The 22,298-nt window shown below is 37.2% G+C and overlaps 1 protein-coding gene across 1 annotated transcript in view; it reads left to right on the forward strand.

Moving 5' to 3' along the window:
* Positions 1-22,298, forward strand: part of LOC121951761 (vasoactive intestinal polypeptide receptor 2-like) — a 53,379-nt gene that overhangs the window by 359 nt on the left and 30,722 nt on the right. The gene's annotated exons all lie outside the window — the stretch shown is intronic.

The raw sequence follows: 22,298 nt of genomic DNA on the forward strand, positions 1-22,298 counted from the left end.
TGTCTGAGGAGTTGTATTTTTTCTCTCTGCTGTCTTAGTTTTTATATTACTGTTACATGGGCTATATTAAGAATGTGGAGGGTATTAAGACTAAGTCCTTTGATTGTGAGGATTAAATATAGTGTTGCAAGTAATTACTTTTATTATTAAGCAATCTGCTCGTTATCTTCCCCTGATGAGAAAATGCAAAATTTTATGAGATACATTTATGTTCGTGATTGTTGGTTGTACAAAGCAAAATTTCTTAATATGTCAGGGTGTTGTTTTTGTTGGGGTTTTTTTGGGGAGTATTGTCTGACATTTCAAGGTAAAATAAGATAGGATAAGATAATCTGTTATTACTTACACAACGGCAAAAATTTGCATTGTTACAGCAGCAAAGTGATATCAAAGTTAAAAAAAAATATATACACCAATTGCACTTTAAAAATTATTTTACGGACTTAATGATAAATTACTAATGAACTTAATAAGCTTTAGTCCAAAGATATACATTTATTGTCTTACAAAGCTTCCATATTCACACTTGAGAAGAGGCAAGCAGTGAATATTTGGGCATTTTTTCTTAAAAAAATGTCAAAATTTATTGTTTATGAAAAATCTTGCCAAATTAATTTCGTTTGATCAATAAATTGACCATGGGCTAATTGTTTTAGCTCTATTCATTTGAAATGTGATATGTGATTATGTGATTAAGTTTATCAGGTTTTTTTTAACCAAATAGAAATTTAACCAGCAACAAAATTTTTGAAAATTGATTAGTTGTTACTAAGTCATTGTTCCAGTTAAAAGCCAAACATTCCCCTGATTCCAGCTTCTTAAGTATGAAGATTTACTTTTTTTCTTATGTGATCATAGACTGTATTTGGGCATTGGACAAAAAAAGTTTAAACTCTTCCTTGGGCTTTGGAAATCATTATTTTATGACATCTTACAGACAATAGATTCATATGTTAACCTAGAATCTAATAGGCTAGATGATCAAAATAATGTTGTCTTTCATTGATTTAGATAATCTATTGAAATAATGTCTCATTGGTTGTTCTTGTTGATCCGACCTTCAGCTGCTATCCCAGTGCCCTTTTGCAGTGTTGATCCACCTCACAGGATAAACAGTGCTCTTTTCCCATAAGCCTCCTCTGACTAAAAGCAGACTGGGCTGTCAAAATGTTCACATCACCCAAAACAAAAGTGAGGGTTTAATTGTCTAACTGATGAACACTGCCACCTCAAAGTATACAAAACCCCTTTCATGTAAACACAGTTGGGGGTTTTTCGCTCCTTCTCACTTATATTCTGGAGGGGATTCAGTATTGTTCTTGCCCAAGGGCACTTCTTAAGTTTGGATGGATACTCATTTCCCACTTGAGCATTGGTTCAGTTTCACTTTAACTTGGACACATTTATCTCCTTTTGGAAATCCTTTACTGAAATTCAGATGCCCCTGAATCTTGGCGTGAATAGAGTTAGTGTCATTCTCATTCAGCCCAATCATTTGAAGAAAACACTGGCATTAATGTTTCTGCAAACCATGGATAGGTTGTATGTGTTTCATATCATCTATCAACATTTCTAAAGTGATGTATGAGCTGGCTTTCTTCTGGAGTTGAAGGGATAGTGGATGGCGTGTAGCCTAGGCAAGATGTCTGCCATGCTGCAGACTGCAGCAGCCATCTGTGTGAGACCAAAAAACAACAAAACCAGATGCATTTGCTGTGTTTCCATTGGCTTTTCAGCTAAAAAGGCTTTTTTTGTGTGGGTTTTTTTTAAAACACTTTCTCATCTCAACTTGTCACATACTGCAGCTTTGCAGTGGACTTCTGTACTTAAAGCATGTAGGTATTAAGATATTTAGGCGCACATGGCAGGTGCTATCCAGCAGCTTATAATAACACTGTGACTGTCTCTGTCCTGCTGCACTCCACCTGAAAAATGACTTTTGGCAATGCTCTTTTACGCTAAAAGCATTGATAAAGCTGCGTTATTTTATGAGTTCATAATGAGAATGGGATTTTTTTTTTTTTTTTTTGTAACTCATTGCTGTTTTTTACCAATCCATTGCTGCATTTCTAGCAGGATTGTGCTACCAAAAGCAGGTATTTTAAGCCAAAACGTGTTATTTTCATGACCATAACTAAGTTGTGCCTAAACCTAACAACATGTTAACCACAGTGTTGTTGAAATGTAAAATTCCAACCATAGACTGTATATAAAGATGGTTGCCATTAAAAAGTGAAGTCAAAAAACATCTTGATTGCCCCCTGGTGGCTGGCATCAGTATGGGTCATAAAGAATTTCAAGACTACAATGGTATTTTTTAATTCTGGAAGGAATTTATTGGCTCAGTTGTTCATAGGTGCAAAACAAGCTACACATTTATCCCTAAAGAAGTATTATTAGGAGCAGCCATCAATAAAAGATAATTTCACAGCTCTGATTGATGTGTACCCGGAGTTACTTTTATCAAGAGGATAAGAACTTTGCTTTTTTTGACTGTATGACACTCTGACTTCAACAACCACTAACACCACATACATGATGTTTGCTGTATGTATAGAAAAAGGAGGCTCAACCACATATGTGTATATAGAAATCAATGGATAGACAATGGGCTCATTCGAGATGAATACATTATACATACATTACATTATAATGACATAATTAGGAGTTGAAGAGGTTAAGCCAGGTCTGTCAACATTTGTGCAGCCTCAGTGCTCCAGAAGACAGTAGGGACTCAGGTGGGAACAGGCCCCCCAGCCACAGTGGTATATTAAGCTCATCTGTCTGGACGTGGGCTGCAGGAGATCCAACTCAACACAGTGGATTTTAAACACAGTTAGAAGAAACGAGCACACAGTAAAAGCAGAGGGGGGTTTACGCTGAATATTTTTTACCCTGCCAACGTGACTTTAGGTCATCAGTGTGGATTTTATCTGATAATGTTTGGCAGAACAGATGATACCACATACCTGGAATCAACAGACAGTGTTAACACACATCTGCTAAAAATGTGTTTCCATTTGGAAGAAAAGAAAAAAAATCCTGTTATACAGTGTGGTAATAACAGCACAGGTAGCTCCATTAGAGCAGGGTAGCACAGCTTTCAATTAATTAATTTTATTGGCTATTAGATTTTGAATATAAAAAAAAGTGAAAATCCATATGCGACGTTCAATATTAATATTGTGGTAGGCTGCCACAGATAAGTTAATGTATGGTAAAATCTGCTATTGGCAGGACACCTAAAACAACACCCAAGCACATTGATATTATTTGAATTGTGAACCTTCAAACAATTAAACTTTAATATTTTTTAAACCTAATGAGAGCTCAGATCAGCTTGATTTGCTGTTTGTTTGATATCATGTCAGTGTACACAAGCACGTGTTCAGAGATCAAGTTTTTCCAGGTGAGCAACATCAATGCATGTCATTCATAATATGCACCACATGAGCCCATCAAATCTGAATAAATAGGCAGGAGGTTTGGGCGGTATGGTACATTCATATTTACATACCTTCCTAAAATATCACTGAGGTAGCGTTGTATGGCAAGATGGTGAGTGTGCTACTTACTTTCAAAATGTTTTGAAAAATAATATTCTCATACTATTTTCTTAGTTAAACAGAGATATACACTTCATTCAAACCCCACAGAAACAAAATACAACTCATCCAAAGTGTCATGGTTACTCTTGCTAGTAATCTAGTTAGAAACTCCACTGTTCCAACCACCACCATCTCTGGTTTGGTCAGAATAAATCCTTAATTCACCAAGTTAGATTTAAAAAACATGCTGTTGTTCCCCATAGGAGTGGTGTCTCTATATATGAAAGTTTTTCAAAACATACCTTTCAGGATTTCTAAATACCCTGGTATACTGCCCAAGCCTACTAGGCAGTTGCTCAAGTGAAGCAAATTCTATCTATATAACCACACATCACAACATAAGACAGCATAAGTCACCCTCTGTCTTTTTGACCCTTTCTTAAGATAAGGACCTTTAATAGGTAAAAAAAATGGAAGAAACCTCAGAAAGAGCAACAAAGAGGAGGGATCCCTCTTTCTAGACAGACATGCATGTCGTGTGTACAGAATAAACCATCAAGTAACGTAACAGTATAGACAAGATGACAAAATTGTAGATGGATTATAAACATGTTTGAAGAACCCTCTTCCAGTTTTCTTCAAACAGATAGAACCTCTCTGCTGTATGAGAAAAGACTCTCATGGGTTTTCATTTAAAAAAAAATCTCTTTATGCCAATAAAGAAAAAGAAAGGAACAGAGGTAAACAGTCTCAGCAGTGTGCTGCATGTATAATCACATTTATCTGTTTTACGTGTAGTCTTATTTGAACATAACATTCATAGTGTTCCTTCAATTACTCATCAACTCTAACAGAGAAAATACACTGTAATGTTATTAATTAACATATGTTCTTTGACCAAAAAAAAAGGATCAAAAGGAAGAATGACGTTATGTTACCTCCCCGCTTCTCAAAATACAAATAGGTAATAGGTAGGTAGGTAAATAGGTAGCATACATTGAACTGACTACAGAGAAAGCTGAAAACATATTCATGGTCTTGTTAACAATATCAGCTGTGTCTCTCTGATGTTAATCTACACTCTCCCTCTATAATAGTGACAAAATGTGAGCGCGCCAACATTTATGCAGTAAACATGCTGCAATTGTCAATGTGCGCATGTTTCAATACTGGGTCAGACTTGTTTTTTTAATGTAGATTTGGAGACTGATTTATTGAGCCAGAAAAAAAGAATAATGAACACTCAGACATGAGTAACATTCTGAGTATGTTGAAATTGTGTTGAAAATAGTGGATTTGGACACCAGAAATCACAAGCATACTACTCTCCCTTGCTCTCTCTCTGTGTGTGTGTGTGTGTGTGTGTGTGTGTGTGTGTGTGGTGAAGACCAGCTCTTTACAACCTGCTGTTCTGGTCTTGTAGTTTGCTGACCCAGACTTCCAGCTGCCAGCTCAGTCCATTCGAACTGGAGGTTTTCCAAACTAAAGTCTTCTCACAGGCATGTGAGATTTAGTCTAGTTTCTTCCTGAGGACTATTGGATTGTTCTCCAGCCGGTTTTGAAAATATTTCATTCTGGTTGTTGAGCAGCTATGGAGAGGTCTAAACCTTTGTATTAGAGCAGCAGAAAAGTGATGATAGTAACCACCGGTTCAGTCTGTCTGTGGGTCAGTTGTGTCGAGGATCTGCAGTCAGGTGCTGTAAAGCCTTTGCTTTGAGCCATTATTTACACGACCGCAACAGGAAATTTCTCAGAAAAGCATAAAGACAGGTAGATCTTTTTGCTTGGTAGTGGGACTAAATTAAGAATATTAAAATAAAAGAAGATTCTCAAGTTCTTATATTTACCAAAATAGGGGTTTGAAAAGTGATAGTTTAGGATTTTTTAAGTGGGGCTGTATGAGATACTTACTTACTTATTCATTTGATACAGTAAACAAGCTAACGGTGCTAATAACGGATCTGCAGTGCGCAACAACATTCTTTGCCAACACTAACAAAAGCCAGAGAGCGTGTCTTATTAAGTTGTTGTGAGCTGTAAATTCACCACTTCTAAGCAGAAGAGAGACGATAATGTTATCTCAGAGTGTCTCTTCCTCTGTGTTTGCTGCAGCCTTTATCAAAGAGTAGCGTGAAAGTCAAGAGCATTCACTCCGCAACAAAGTCTGGAGATGTCCCCAGAAGCACACTGCACAGAACACTCACCAACAACAAAAAAATGACTTGAAGCAATCTCAGTTGACTGAGGGGTCTCTGACTGATGATAGAAAACTCTGACTTTCAAGGGGCCACTCTAATCAAAACTAAAAGGCAACACTGAATAACCTTCTCAATGGTAGACCAATGGTCCCAACGTAACTACAGGTGAAAGAGACCTAAAAGAGTCTGAGGAAGCAGGTAAATCCCTCAAGTTTTTCTAGATGTTCATGTCATTGGGTTGATTGCAGCCTTTTGTCCAAACCACAGTGTGTGCATCTCCTGGGGTATTAACTCATACAGAGTGCCCACATGGGGAACCGGCAGGGCTGATAGAGATGAGAGCGAGTTTTTTCCACCTCCAGAGGGATCAACATGAAGCTTCCGCTTCCCCAAAACCTACACCACACCCACACTGTCATGCTCAAAATGCAGTCAGGCAATAATTAATCCAATTAGTTGCTTATTAATCAAATGCTACTCTTACATTTTAACACTGCATTTCGACAATGAGGCAGCAAAGCATAAGTGCAAAAGGGATTGAACCTACGCACACCCTCTCTAACAAGAAACAACTGAAAGGGGAAGAGCTCTGAAGTGAAAAAGAAATGCTGCTTTTAAGCCTACAGTTCTTCAAATAGACATACATTTTAAATAACCCTTTGAAGTATTACTGCCATAACATGCCACTAAAAGCTTTAAAGGCTTTAGATATTCAAAACACAAGTGATGTGCAAATCCATCCATTCTTTTCTTGCTACAACATATTACACTCTGTTGAGTGGGGTGGTAGTAAGTGATGAATTTAAAGCGCAGTATGATGCTTCATTAAAGCTTGAACCATCAAAATACGAGGCTCCTATTATATACAATAGATTCATTAATCGATGAATTTACATTTTGAGCAAAACAACGTATAAATGAGTGGTACCAGGTGATAACTGTGATGCTTGTTTATGTTTTCAATGAAACTAATTGGATGAGTCACTTGAGACTCACAGTGGAGAGCCACAGATGCCCTCTCCCTCATATGGAAATGTATTGATTTTTCACTACCTGGCCTGCTTGTGTAGTACATTCTCTGCTTTACATGTATTCACTTCACTAGAAAGATGACAGCATTTATTTTCGTGGGTTGATAGAGGTTTCTACCACCGTTGGCATGGTGTGGTAAATATAAAGTGGCAATGAAAGCATGCAGAGTAACTTTAATGAGAAAAATATTTTTAACTTCAACTTTTTAACTTAAACCCCATGAAACTTTGATTGATTTAGTTTTTTTTTTTTAGTTTTATTGTGCTGTGTTCAGATGCCGTTTGCAAGCTATTTGACCCTTTCAAACCTGAGCAGGTTTGATTTCTGTTGAAAACATTTTGGGGGAAATACAATGACCAACTTGGCAAGAAATGTCCTACAAATTGCAAGAAATTCATAAAAGGTGACAAGATCATTACCTAAAAATAGTTTTTTTAGAAGACTTGAGAATTATTTAACTTGTCCTCTCCAAAAATAGGGAAAAATGTCCCGAAAACTATTATTTATAATTATAACAATTTTATATTTAAAATTCAGTTTCAGAAAAAAAGTACCATAGAATATATAAAATAAATAAATTTTATTAGCACTTTTTCAAGGTCAGGTTTTTTTTTTTTTGTTTGTTTTTTGGCTACTTTTTTTTTCTTTTTTTGCTGTTCTGTTTGGGCTTGTTAAGTTTCTCATTGCTGTCTGCCCATGTTACTGAAAGAAATCAAATCAATTTTCTCAGGTTTTTAGGGGTAAAAATTAGTAATAGTAATTTTGATGAGAGCAAAGAAGGAATTAAGGTGTTGTTATTATCAAAACGTCAGGTTTTCACAGGTGAGATTGTTGTTTGCATTGCATTTACAGTGTTGTATTTTATATCCTCCATAGCCTCATAGCCTTATACCCATATGTTAATTATTTTAACCATAAAGATGAAGGTCCAGTAATCTTAAAGTACTCACTTTAACCCAAACCAGGATTTTTCCTGAAACCTAAACAAGTTGTTTTTGTGCCTAAACCAATCCCTAATCATATTGTTGTAATATCATGATTTTAAAGAACTTGTTGTTGCATTTTTGAACTGTGGACACTGCCATGATAGCTGTTTCCTCTCGTTCTCAGTCTTTGCTAAGCTAACCACGCCCCTGTCAGCAAAGAAAGATATAATGATATTATCCAAAGTTTAAACTGTTGCTGAGATATACTTAAAGCTACGGTATTTATTCATTTATTTATTGTCTACCTTAGGGTTGAAGAACTAAAGCTCTGTTTGGGCTTGTTAAGTTTCTCATTGCTGTCTGCCCATGTTACTGAAAGAAATCAAATCAATTTTCTCAGGTTTTAAGGGGTAAACAGTGACAAAGGGCTGTAGTAATTTTGATGAGAGCAAAGAAGGAATTAAGGTGTTGTTATTATCAAAACATCAGGGAGTTTGGAGGCTAAGGCTTTTGGGTGTAAAACTAAAAAATAGATTTTGGTCAGATTTAGTTATGTGTAAATACCTTCTAAATCGAAATTTTAAAAAAGTAATCAGTGTTTTATATTTTGAACTCTAATAAAGTATCAAAATACAAATAAACAAGAGATCATCTTGCAATGAGATATCTATGTGGGACAGGGGTGTCAATTTTGGGCCCCGATCTCTGGCTCCATTGCTCAGACTACACCCACTTTTGAACTCAGCCTTCATTTTGATCTCAACAACACATCGGTAACGCTTTGTGGCTGTATTTTGCACGGTTGCAGCATTATTGGGTTGACAAAAATCAGCTATAATAAGCTATAATAAGGTGTCGCCAGGACCACATTTTGCCATGTAACATTGTTGCAAAAAAAAAAAAAAAAAAAAAAAAAAGCTTGTGTGAGATCATGTGTGAATGCAGGTTTTCGAGGTTTGTCTCTTATTGGAGTCAGAGACTGTGCTGACATGGAGCAAAAGACACCCACCAGAGCTGGGTGCACTTAGACTATCTTTTACATCAATAATTCAGAGTACATGCATCCATCTAGTAGTTAAACCAAGAGGAAGTTATTGTGAAAGATGGCTTTCCTGACTAGTTCCACCAACTGGTAGTATCCACATTTTCAATATGTCTACATTATGTACTGACAGTTGTGGTTTGACATTAATTTTAATTATTTTATTAATTTATTGAATTATTTATGGATATTTTTCTAACATCTGGTCAGGCAGAGGATAAATATCAGCTTCCTTTTTTGTTGATCAAAGGTCATTGTCCCTGGAACTATTCAACCAATGAACTAAATAAAATGGATACATTTTAAAAAGACTGTGTCATCTCCAATAAAGTAAACGTACAAGTACAAAAATGTCAGTCGGAATACATTAATAAAAGTAATGCGTCAGCTAATAAATCAGATCAAATAAGTATTTTATTTACCACAGAGTATCTAAAAGATACTGAATGAGTCATCATTTGGTCAACAAACCTTTAAAGGTGCCGTAACTGCATACATTTGTAATTTTTGTGAGAGTAGGAGTGCTTTTTTTTCCAAGGGGGAGAATATTTTTGAAAGCTTTTTGTTGTTTTTGTATTTAGGCCACAGAAACCATTGAGGCATAATCCATTATGATTAAGCATAGGGCTGCGATTCCTCATTTGCACTTACCAACAGTTGCTTTTGTGCCATGAGCATAAACATTAACACAATGAGACAAAACACTCACCTTCATTATATGAGGCCGGCACACAACAGAGCAGAGTGTAAAAGAGGCACTAAAAATATTAATAGCTCTCTTTGGTGTCGGTATCTTGTACTTCTCATCATCTGGTTTGAGTGTTGGTTTATTCCATTGTAAATCATACTGGATTAAAGCATTAGTTCAATAGACCCTAAATGAGATTGACAGTGCTTATTGTTTTTCCTCAGCGTTAGTTTCAAACTCTAGGGGTGGCTAATTGATCTGTCGATCAGTTCAGAGCTGATCAGATCAGACTGATGGATAAGAGGAGCAGCTGCTGCGAGTGAATGCAAACTTTGAGACCCCTTTTACATTTCCTGTACCTGGCGTTCTGCTGCTCTGTCTGTGCCCATAGTAGCTCTGCGTTCTGAGAGATGCAATGCATAACTAAACGGTATATATATTTCAATAGCGCTCCTAATGAACAATCCACTGCCACAAATAGAAGCTCTCTTTGTGGCAGCAGGTGTTTTAATTGTGGCAGGCCACCACAAATAAGTGAATGTGTGGGAAACCATACAAGTAAAAAGAAATTGTACTGCAGAAATTCTAAGTATTTGAAGTCAGTGTCTCCATTACATTAATCACTGTCATACTGGAAAATGTCCCACTGAATACATCATAATCTAACCTTGTGTTGCACTACTACAATATTGACAATATTATACAGGCTTGTGAAAACTGAAACAGATTGGTATACTGATGAAGTCAAGGTTACTGGAGCATGCTGCTTCTAGGGTGGAAAGATGTGGCAAACCAACTGTGACTGACCAGTAAACCAGTCAACATCAGACATGAGAGTCCTGTGAGAGGGAGTCTGGCAAAAGATCTTGATAATGATTCACCAAAAAAACAAAGCTGGCATGCCTTATTTTACGCTGCAAATCTTTTTTTTTTTTTTTATTTCAATTTTGGCATTTTCAGCGTGTCAATTTTGAGCTCTGAAGTTGTTCTTCTGCCTGGTAGCGAAAAGGGATTTTGAAAAATAGTAATACACAGTGAGCAGAAGGGAGGGAGAATGCTGGCCTAAATAGCTGGCCAATGGCATCCCGATAGTCGCTGTCTAAATCTGGTGAATCAGATTAATATTCATCACAATTGTATATTGTAACATGCTAATTTACCCGCTATCAGATCTTAAGTCAACATTTTCAACATTTCAGCCTCTTTGTTGCAGACACAATATTGATTTTTTCATGTTAAAACAAATATATTTTATATATGATTTATTGTAAAATATATCTTTATGATTTTTGACTTTAGGAGAGAGAGAGAGTCAGAAGCTAAATCTGACTTGGCAATTAAACGATTTCTGCTTCTGATTAAGAAATATTCAAAAGTATCAGAATTCCTCTTTTTAAGCATCACATTGGTGGTACTCTGGGTTCATTCACTGTTGTGACAAATAAAGGGAAGTCGAGTGCGCTGTTCTCTGATGCGTCATGAGGACTGAATCCACTGAGTGACTGTGAAACCCCGGAGCAGATGGAGGAGTCGGATGGGGCAGTACCTCAGGGCCGTCTCTGAGGTCAGCGGTCATGTCTGTGGATCCTTCCGGAGTCTTATTTTATTTACATGACTTACGTTTGGGTCAGCTGTGGCATAAAGGTCAGAATAGCAGGGCTGATACCCATAGGACCAGCTGGGAAAATGAATTTTCTTTCATGTTAAAAATAAGTTTCCATGTCAGTCAGACCTTAACACAGAGAGTTGATAATGTGAACCGTGATATGAGCTTGTTGGAAAAAGTGGAGCTTCATGTTGCTCCAAGTAGCGCCTGCAGTGTGATTATTGTGATAAAAGAAATCAGGAAACCACATCTTCAAGCCTCTGTGTAATCTGATTCAAACTTTGCTTCCCACACACACACACACACACATTCACAGTGCAGCTCTGATAAGCACTGTGAACACTCTTTTATAGGAAGTCTTTGCTTTGGGGATCTGTTACTTGAGTACAATTGCCCATTTGTCGATGTCTGATACCACATTCACACCGTAGGCTGTCTTTTATATGATTCATTTCTTTGATAAACAACATTCTAAAGGATTTATTTTGGGATTTTTTTTCATGATAATATGACGTGATATGGCATCATGATTAGTCATTTCTTAAAGCTAAAGCAAGTTCATAAACACAGGCGTTTCATACAAGGCATAGAAATGCATTGAACAACATTTGAATAACATTATTTCAGTCAGTTTCTAAAGTGATGTATATATAAGCTGATTTTTGCAGAAAGAAAAAAAATCTTGCAGTGTGGCTTAAGCAGGGTACATATTACAAGATAATCATCCGATTTCGGGCCTGATTCCCCCCTCCCGACCAAAGTCAGCAAAGGCCTTATTATCTGATGGCTATAAAGATTATCTTGCCAAATTTTGTTGTGATGTGAGGTGTGTTAAGAGTGATCCTTCCCAATTTGCCCAGAAGATGATCGGGGCTGCCCCGATTTGAAATTCTAAATATTCAATATTTCCGTTTAGAAATCCTGTTGAGTTGGGGGAACACCGAGGAAACTCCTTACGTAGCAGCTTCTCTCAGAAACAAAACAGAAAAGTAACTAATGTATCTCCTTCAGCACAAGCAAGTAACCTCACATTGTTTTAATAAAGCCACTTAATTGCTTATTTTTGGAAGTTTGCGGCTCTGATTCGACTTGATTTGATTTGATTAGTTTACATTTGATTCAGTCTTTAATTTATTCTATGGATGAAATTTGTTTTCACTCTCTGTACAAATAAACACCCTGAACAGTTAACGCACAGGATGCATGCAGCCAAGAACTTCACAGCTTGTCGCTTGCAGCTCTTTACACATACACTGAATGGCTGTTACTGAGAAAAACAGATCAAAAATAGTGTCAAAACTGGGTTGAATTTTCAAAAAAAAAATTTAAGGATTAACACTGATTTTGGCCACTTGTATCTGTGATGTGATTCTTTCTGTCACAGCTCATGACTGCCCCTTACTGCTGACACTGCAGAGATTTGCCTGTTAACCTCATGCTCCATCTCACCTTCACTTGTGAGCAAGACCCCAAAGCTACAGAAGCCCTGAGAGGCAAGTGAGTGAAAAAAAACAAATTCTGGTGAGGCATCACTACCTCATGTTCTAAATAGGTCTGAAAGATTTCATAAAAACCATGAATGTTTTTCATCCTATTTAGAACTTTTTTCTCAGTAGATCAAGTCGACAAAATTAACTGTCAGAACAGCAATACTACTGTTAGGTTAAGTTAAAACTTAGTGTTAAGTTAGTACTTCATGTACATTCACATATATCTCTGCAATATAGTTTACACTTTGAATTATAAAGGCAATGTGTGAGCACAGCCCCTATCCCCTATCTTGCAATATTAACAAAAGTGAAAAGCAATTTGTATATCGGCTCCATCATTCGGATTTGCTCCAAAATATAATGGATTCTTACTTGGCCCATGCTATACCCTTTCACCATGTTTCATAAAAACCGGATTAGTAGTTTTTCCATAATCAAACCACAGACTGTAACTCTCACTTAAATCATCACATACTGGTCTAAAATATAAATCTGATCTGTTTGCGGTCGAACATGATGGCTGATAGATTCAGTGTTAAATGTTATCTCTCCAGTGAGGAGCCGTGTGACACTGCAGGCCTAAATCTGACTCATGGGTCTTCGCTGTCACCAGTCAAAAACTCCTCATTTACATCCTCCCTGACATCATCATCGCTGACCGTGTACAGTCTACCGAAGCAAAATGTTTCAAAGATAAGGCTGAGATTCAAACTGGAGGTCAAGCGTGAAATCTTGTCATGGAAATGGGTTGAATCTTTGCTGCCAACGTGCAGCCAGCAGCCATGACGGCTCAGGGCCAGTGAGTGTCTGCTCATACGGGTCATTTTCTAAAAGCATGACAGAAGATATATTTTGTTTCTCAGTTCAGTAGACTTGTTGGTTAATCTAACTATGTCTTAGTACAGTAGCTGCAAATACTTTAATACTGCACTGCCAATGGTGAGCCACAGTATCTTAAAACCTTAAAAACTTACTAAAAATATTACATACGGCCTGTGTACTTTTTGTTCTTTGAATTTTCCTTTCTGAAACAAAAATGATAATTTAAAAAAAAATACTTGATGGAATATACAGAACAGAAATGCTTCTTAATTTTTGGAAAATGAAAAAAACAACCTATTTCTCATCTGTGTTTTCTTTGTATTTTTCATTTTACTTTATTTTTATGATTGAAACAAATAGAAATTAAGTTGTATTTCTGTTCTGTGTATTCCATTTCTGACCCTGAAAGCTAAAAATTACTTGTTTTTCATTTTTGAACATTGAAATGAAAATTAAATAATCAATTTATTCATTTCTGTTTCTGCTAGGACAATTCAATGACCAAAAAGTACATTGACCCATAACTGTTATTATTTATTAGCTTTTTTTGAAGCCTTTGAATATATCCTGCGGCACGGTGGTGTCGTGGTTAGCACTGTTGCCTCACAGCAAGAGGGTCCCTGGTTCGAAACTCGGGGGGGGCCCCTCTGTGCGGAGTTTGCATTCTCTCCCTGTGTCTGCGTGGGTTCTCTCCGGGGTCTCTGGCCAAAGACATGCAGCTCAGGTTGATTGGTGACTCTACATTGCCCCTAGGTGTGACTGTGAGCATGTAAGGTTGTCTGTCTATGTGTGTCGGCCCTGCAATGGTCTGGCGACCTGTCCAGGGTGTACCCCACCTTTTGCCCGATGACAGCTGGGATTGGCTCCAGCCCCCCCGTGACCCTTACGAGAGAGGAAACGGTTACAGAAAATGACTGACTGACTGACTGAATATATCTTACAGTCTTTCTTTGCAGATAATACTAATCCACTGTAGAAAACTCCAGAAAAGCCTGACAAGGGAGCTTCAAGTCAAGTTGTTTTCTATGTTTCAGATTGTAGATTTAAACATTAAGGCATTTTGCTATAATATTTCCTATTTTGAAAAAGCTTTTTAAGTAAAAAAAAAAAAAGTCCAAATATACAGTACCTTGTTATATAATGGGAGTAGTAGCTGTAGTGATAACACACCTCCTGTGTCTTTAACATGTTTTTCTGCTAAAGAGCCCAGCAGCCATCGCTAAGTGATTAATTTGTCATTTTCTCCTTGTCCTGTCATTCATGCACTTGAAGAAAGAAAATTTAGGCTCAAACTGAGTGAGGCAGCTTCAATATTTGGGATTAGACATCACAGGTGTATCTCATGATCTTAATTGATGTATTGCTTGCTAGAACAGGACCATGATTATTAACTTTATTCATTCCACCTGTGCTTTTCCTTCAGTGAAAAGCTTTGTTCCAACTCCAAAGTACATCTTTACTGTTTTTTACAATCAGTATACAATATATCAACATACTTTACACTTTTAATTTGACATTACATGTTGCATGCATTTAGCATAAGCAAGATAAATGCATTTTATAAGCAGGAACTTGGGATTTCCAACTTTGCAAACATCGCTGGGATGCATCAGGTATCTGGTGAGTGTGTTCTGCTGCTTCTTGAACTTTCTCAGACTTCACTTGTCTCTGTCTGAGCTGCAGATCTGCGTTAACTCCTGCTGTAATATCTAATCCAGTGAACAGTAAACTCAGGGCAACACAATCATCCCCCAAAGCTCATTTGGTGGCGGCCAGCAGCCAGTGGTGCGCATCATTGCTGAGTGAAGCCACAGCAAGAAAACACAGGAGGAAAGAAGCAGATAAGACTGATTCATTACCATTTATTAAGCTCAGGCATTAACCAAAGGCAGACTTTTATAAATACGCTGCCACTGTTATTAATTTGTTCTGTTATGTATTTGTACAGAACATTGATGGTAACTTTCTCATTTTTGATAGTCTGAAATTTCTTACCCTTTTGCTGTTAATAAAAAGGCAACAACCATGAGCTAGAACATTAAGAACTAAGCTTTTTTAGCACTTTTGGCTCTGATTAAAATGTCTGAAGCTTGTATATGTCTGAATATTTTAAACAAATTTAACGGCATAACTCCAAGGATGGCAATGTTCACTCTGTTGGCTGTTCCATCACTTTGGTGCAGACCAAAACATCTCTACATATCTTTGCATTTTGTACAGACATTCATGATCCCCAGGGGATGAATCATACCAATTTTGGGATCTCGACTTTTCCTGTTGCACCACCACAAGGTTCACATTTTTGTTTTAGTGATTTTTTGCAACTTTTTGATGGATTGCCATGGACTTTGGTATTCCCAGGGGATGAATCCTAAAGACCCTTATGATCCTTTTTCCTGCAAAACTTTTATTGATATTTTTAATGTAGATCCACCAGCAGCTGGGCACTTTTGGCTCTGAGTAAAATGTCTGGCACTTAAAGTCTGGGTAAAGTAAACTCAGGAATTTGTTTCAAAACAGTAAGTATGGGAAACTGATTGTTGAAAACATGTTACAAAGACCCTTTACAATATAGTGGAGTTAGACGGTTGACTGTTTTTTCACCATTTTCCTGTTTTAAGATTTCTTGGGCGGGCCTAAAACCATAGCTCAATGACACACTGGAGCTATACTTAGCATAAGCCCGCCCCTGACAATAGAGTGGTGAAGGGACGATGTATTTTTGTAGGCCAACCAGGAAGTTAGCATTGTACTGGTTCCTTCGTCAAAAACCTTATGGGATTTTTGAATGGGATTTTCGGTTATCGCCAAAAATAAGCTCTAATACAGTGACTAATACAATTTTATGAGATTTACACGTTTTGTTCAGCATGGTGATCTTCACAGATGAACACCATTTTTGTGTGTTTTTAAGCGTAAATTAAATCACCAGAAGCAAACAGCTATTGTTAGGCTATACATGAACGACATCGCGGTCGCACGTATTAAACGCCACCACTACAAACACTGTAAAACAAGTCAAAACACAATCGAAAAATATTAGAAACAGATAAATGTACAAGTTCGAGTGTGAGTCTATAAAGCTGTAAAGGCGGACAAGTGGGTTTAATGAGAGTTTCTATGTCCGCTGTGATGATGTCTAACATCCCCGACAAACCCTGTAGTCCCATTTAACTACTTGCTAGCAACCAGATTTTTAAGATTAGTAAAACCTTAAAAGTTCAAAAATTGTGTTTAAGCGGATGTATTTTAAGTTGTAGAATAAAACATCTCAATATCTTTAGCCTATGTTAACCACTTTACACAGACTTTAAGGCATTTTAATTTGTCAGATACTTTTTTGTATTGGCATTCCCATTAGTATTCACTACTTTGTGTTTAGTGCTATTTAGGATTGGGTACTGACGTACTTTAAGGGTACAGTATATTGGTATTACCAAGCACTGATGCATGATAAATTAATTTGTGCCAAACTTTGGCACCACAGAGTAGTGCATCTGGTTGAGAATGCTCGGTTTCGACAGGAGGCAGAAGTGCACAAAAAGCGCACCAAAGCCTGAAAGACCATGGAGACGCCAGGTTTGACTTCAGACTAACCTTGCTGGCCACTGAGATCCACAGCTGCTTCGTTGTTTCCCAGCAAGCCAAAACTATCAAAACTATTGCTGCAGCACTAATCAGCCACAACAGTTTCAACGTCTGGACTGTTTTCCTTTCTGTATTGTTTTAGTAATAGCTTAGTATCACTGCTAGACTAGAAGACATAGTGTATAGCGTCACAAAATGTGCCGTGGCCATAAACTCTTTAGGAAAACACATAAAGGTCATCAATTTTCAGTGGGTGTAAGTTGTGAGTTTTATTTTAAGAGACATAAAATCTCCCAAACCATCACTGTGAAGTTTAGCCGACAGAACCTTTGGAACATGAAATACTGGACTTTGCTGTGGCTGCTATCCAGCGCTGTGATAAATATGTCACTCCTGCATCATGCTTTCTGCCAAAACACACACACACACACACACACACACACACTCTCAGACAGGTGTGGGAACAAGGACTTTAAAATGTCTTTGGCTTCAAACACCAAAGTGGAAGATCAGCCAGGAGTAAACAAAAAAATAGAGATGAGTGGATTGGAAAAGAAATTAGAGTAGGTAGAGAAGCCACTAAAAGCAACATCTGACAGAAAGATTCTCTCGTGTGTGTGTGTGAGAGAGAGAAACAGTGTTTTTTCATCCAGCTGTCAAATAATTCTTCATCCACATTCACATGTAAATAAGTGTCACTTTTACACCAGTGATTCAGCCTGAAGTGTATCCAGTCTGTTTAAGTTTTCCCATGAACTGAGCTATCGCTGTGATGGGAAAATGCTGCCTTAAATAGGAGGCGAAGCATCTTACAGTTCCTGGTTTGTCTGGAAGTCAGTAGTAGTAGAACTGTGTAGTTTGTATGGGCAGAAAGAGATGCCATGGATGAGAAATTCAGACCCAGTTCAGAGGCACTGCCTGTACAGTTTGATTGACAGGTGACCTTTGGGAAGTGCAGTGCAGAATCACCGAAGCAATGAGCACGTGTGCAAAGTGCAAGTAAGTTCAGGACAGAAACTCAGGACAGAAAGTCGATGTTCTGATGCACTGAATAAATACAACAACGACCGAACATACCTCTGCGGTCCATTAGACATTTCTGTTGTGGACAGACACGCACATTTTTCTTTAATAAATTACTTTCAGTTCCGATTTTCAGCAAACGAACCTGTCTTTAGAAACGTTTGAGACACCTGGCATCATAAGCCAAGTTTCCATCCAGATAAACTGCAAATTTGAACTGACTTTACAGGAAATGTGCAGGAAAAAATGCAAATAATGCACATTTCTCTCCATTTCTGTTATGTAAATATTAGAAGTTGAACACATCAGGATAAAAAGCTGGTGGCACTTTTTTTCCTGTGTGGTGCCATTAAATTACAGCAGAAGAAGAGGGCGTGATGAGGTGATGTAATTAAAAGAGCAGCAGTCAGATCTCAAATGGTGGAAAACATGATGGAATTATGATATTTCTGTTTGTTTTATGTAATAATTTGAGGGATGTTACCGTCTCCTCATTCCTCCACACAGATCTGATGTTTGCGTCTCTTCAGTGAAGCTTCAGTGGACACGTGCTTCATGTACATGATAAATTATTCACCAGATCTCTTTTCTTTGCTCTGTGTCCGTTTTGGAGGGCTCTATCCTCAAAGACATTCATGGTGTGGAACACTTTTGGCTCACATAAAAAGTAGACAGAAATAGTTGTGTAAAGAAAGAAAACGAGAAGTTTTAACCCTGACTGCTTTCCACACAGCTGGCCATTTATAAAATGAAATAATTGTGTCTCTCTATGTCTTATATACGCACAGGGCAACCTTTTCTTTGTGATGTACAGCCGAAATGCATGTTAACATGTGGTTAATCTTGTGAAATGGTTGTAGTTATAGGTTTAGGCAACAAAACTACTTGGTTAGGCTACAAAAAAGACCACGTTTTGGGTGTAAGTGCATTAACCCTGTGAAACCTGGATCGATATCACTTCTCTTGTGCTGCATTCAGATACCTTTCACAAATATTAAGTAAAGCAAGTCTTAATAAAAGTAAATATATCTAAATATATATACTATAAATTTAAGTAATTTATTTAACCCTAAACAACTTGGCAAGTTACAAATTGCAAGAAATTAGTAGGTTGAGAAAATTATTTTTTAAAAAGCTAGGGAAGAATGTCCAGAGAAATATATATATATATATATATATATATTATATATTATATATTTAAAGGTATTTACAGAACTATTATAATTTTATAAGTTTTTTCAGGTAATTTACTTGTTTTTTATTTTATTTTTTACTTTCTCCTCTTTTGCTGTTGTTTTTTGTTTTTTTTGGGGGGGGGGGGGGGTTTAATTGTTTTTTTTTTTTTTGTTTTTTGTGCTAATTTTCTTGTAATTGTCTTGTACTTTTTTTTTTTTTTTAGAAATCAGGCCAATTTGCCAAAGTTTAAAAGGGTTATAACAACACTGACTTCTGTTTTGACACGAGACATAAAACCGTGGTCTCTTGGATAAAAACTATGGTTTTGATTGACCCATTTTGATTTACTTTCTCGCTCTTTAAAAAAATCAATAAAAAATGCCAAAGGTTGCTTTTGGCATTGATATCACACATAAAGGGGCATGACAAAGTGCAGTTTTTGATGCCCTGGGAATGAGAACGGGCATGCGTTCTGGGTTGTCAGTTATGGAAAATTGCAAATGCTGTCAGACACTAGGTTTTTTAGATAACCACCTCTTGGACGTCTGCAGCCACACCACTTTGATGGATATTTTAACTAAAGAAAAAAGAAATAGTAAGTGTCCATCTGTCTTACCAGCCAACTCGCCAGTACCTTTTGCCGTTGCTTCCTGCCTACCATTTCCTATCTGAAACTTCTATATTTTAATTGTGATACAAAAATTAGAAGTTGTTTGTGTTATTTGGGCAAATTGACCATTTATGAACTACATTTATTCATTGTGAGCCTTCCCTTATATTCACAAATCTGTACATTAGGGACTTGCAATCAGTATTACAGCCTAACACATCTGCACCATCCATAGATAATGAACATGGCTCATTATGCAGGTCAAAGACTGGCTTTAATTTCATTAAACATCTTTGCTATTACCTCTCTTGTGACAGCATTTTAATTGCCATATGTAACGTGGTTAAAGACCTGCTTCACATTTAAAAAGTCATAGATGCTTTTAAACAGCAAATTTCTTTAACATAACATGACGGGAAAAAAAAACTTTCATTTAAAGTTTGTTTATTTTTAACCTGAATGTCTTCATGCTTTGTTACCAGCAAGTCGGAGCTCAGTGTTGGTGTTGTTGGTAGCCTGAGTTTAAGAGAAGGTGGTTTATGTGTGTGTATCTCCCTCTAGGCCATAACCATAAATAGAGGTGTTGGGTTTTTGTCATCTTGCCTGATGATTTTCACAAAATCCTGCCACATGTCATAAAACACTTGCGTCATCTCCAGATTCAGCGTGAGATGCATACAGCTGGGCTCATTTGGTTTGGCAGGTGACTGTTGAGAAAATCTGAGAATTTTCTTACAAAAGCTAAATACTAATCTGTCATTCACATTTAGGATGAATTGTTCTGGTGTTTGATGCACCAAAATACTGTTCAGCTGCCACTTCTGGCTCACAGTTGTGCATGTCTGGGTACATTTGTGTGTTTTTCTTGATGACAGCCAGCCTGGTCTCATGCCAGAGGATAAAAAGTTGCAGTCTGTGAGGGAGGATTTGGGTGAGTGATGATGGACAGGAGAGGAATCTGTCCACTGGGAGCTGCTTCAAATGCTGTGGGGACCCACAATTTGAGTAACAAAAGTAGCCGCTGATAGTAGTATTAAAGCTATAACTCCTCATACTCAGTTAGAAAACAAATAATTATTATCTATCCCGTGTTCTTGATCTGTCACCCTTTTGTTTTAGTTATGCTGAAGCTTAGACCACTAAAAATATTTTGTTAAGATAAGTGAAGAGACATGAACTGCAAACTCCAGAGACATCTTTGACATCTTATATGGCATGGCCAATAATAACTGAAAACATTAATCAAGGACGTGTTATATCTGCGTATATGTTGCCCAATAAATAATTAGAAATTGAAAGAAAGAAAGAAATGTTCCACTTACTTCAAAATTGAATAGCTAATCGGTTCTGTCTGCTGTTTTCTACTTAGCAGCAGCTAGTTTTGGTTTATCAGAGCTTGGTGGATGAGCTGAAAGATGCAGAAATGCTCCATAGAGCTGGGGTGAACTGTTAAAGTCAAAGTCATGTGTGTTTGTCACTGTGGGTGACTCCTTTTGCATGACACTTGTAATATTATTAACATGAAAACTATGAGTGAGTGATGAGTGAAGCTAAGGCGGTTCAATCCTGTATCTAATGATGTCGATACTCAAACATGTGGAGGATGGTTTGCTGTTTGTCTAGTGTTGTTTGGCAGAGTTTCTGTGTTTCTTCTGCAGGATTTATGTGGCTAACATACGATTAGTACATCAGATTCTCCTGGTTTTAAACACACACACACAAACACACACACACACACACACACACACACACACACAGAGATAGTGAGGATGGGCTGGTTGGTTTACTGTAAGCAGCTTATCTTGACTGTGTATTTATCTTTCATTCATAACCTTGACTTTACCCCCCCCCCCTCCTCCTCTGTGTCAGCTTGAAATAACTTTGTTGATTGCTGTTTTGGCAGATTGTTGTGGTGGTTTATGGAGCATTGCTGTTCTACATGTAACTTCTGCACTTCACAACATACAATGGATTTAGTATAATGAATCTTTACTACAAAAACACACGAGCACCCGATACGTAAGCACAAACGTGCTAAAAATCCCCAATACGGCAAAGGTCTTTTTGCAGGAAAAAAAAAAAATGACTTTGGTGTGAATTCTGGGTATTTAATCTGGACCCTTATGCTGTGTTCACACTACGAAGCCAGCAACATGAAGCTGCAAACTGACGCCCAGCAGGCGTGAGATGCTACAAACAAAAGCTGAGCTGGTTAACTTTTCAGCACTCCAATGAAATGGTGAAGCATCAACCGATCATAAGTTTTTGTTTCTAGCTGTACTTAGCTTAGTTAGCTATCACTATGCTGACTTAATGTGCATCACAAGTATACAATGATGCACCGAAATGTGATGTTAACCGGTTCAGAACCCAATTATGTTCCAAAGAAAATAATGTTTCATAAGAAAATTATTTCAGAATGCATTTTCCTATATAATAATAAAAAAAAATCTAGTAAAAGCTACAAATCTTGTGTATGATTTTATATTTCTATAAGTAATATAACATCTCATGTTTACTTTAAACAGTTTAAAAACAAATCATGTATT

This window comes from Plectropomus leopardus, chromosome 12 (genome assembly GCF_008729295.1).
Source record: "Plectropomus leopardus isolate mb chromosome 12, YSFRI_Pleo_2.0, whole genome shotgun sequence".
Taxonomy (NCBI): domain Eukaryota; kingdom Metazoa; phylum Chordata; class Actinopteri; order Perciformes; family Serranidae; genus Plectropomus; species Plectropomus leopardus.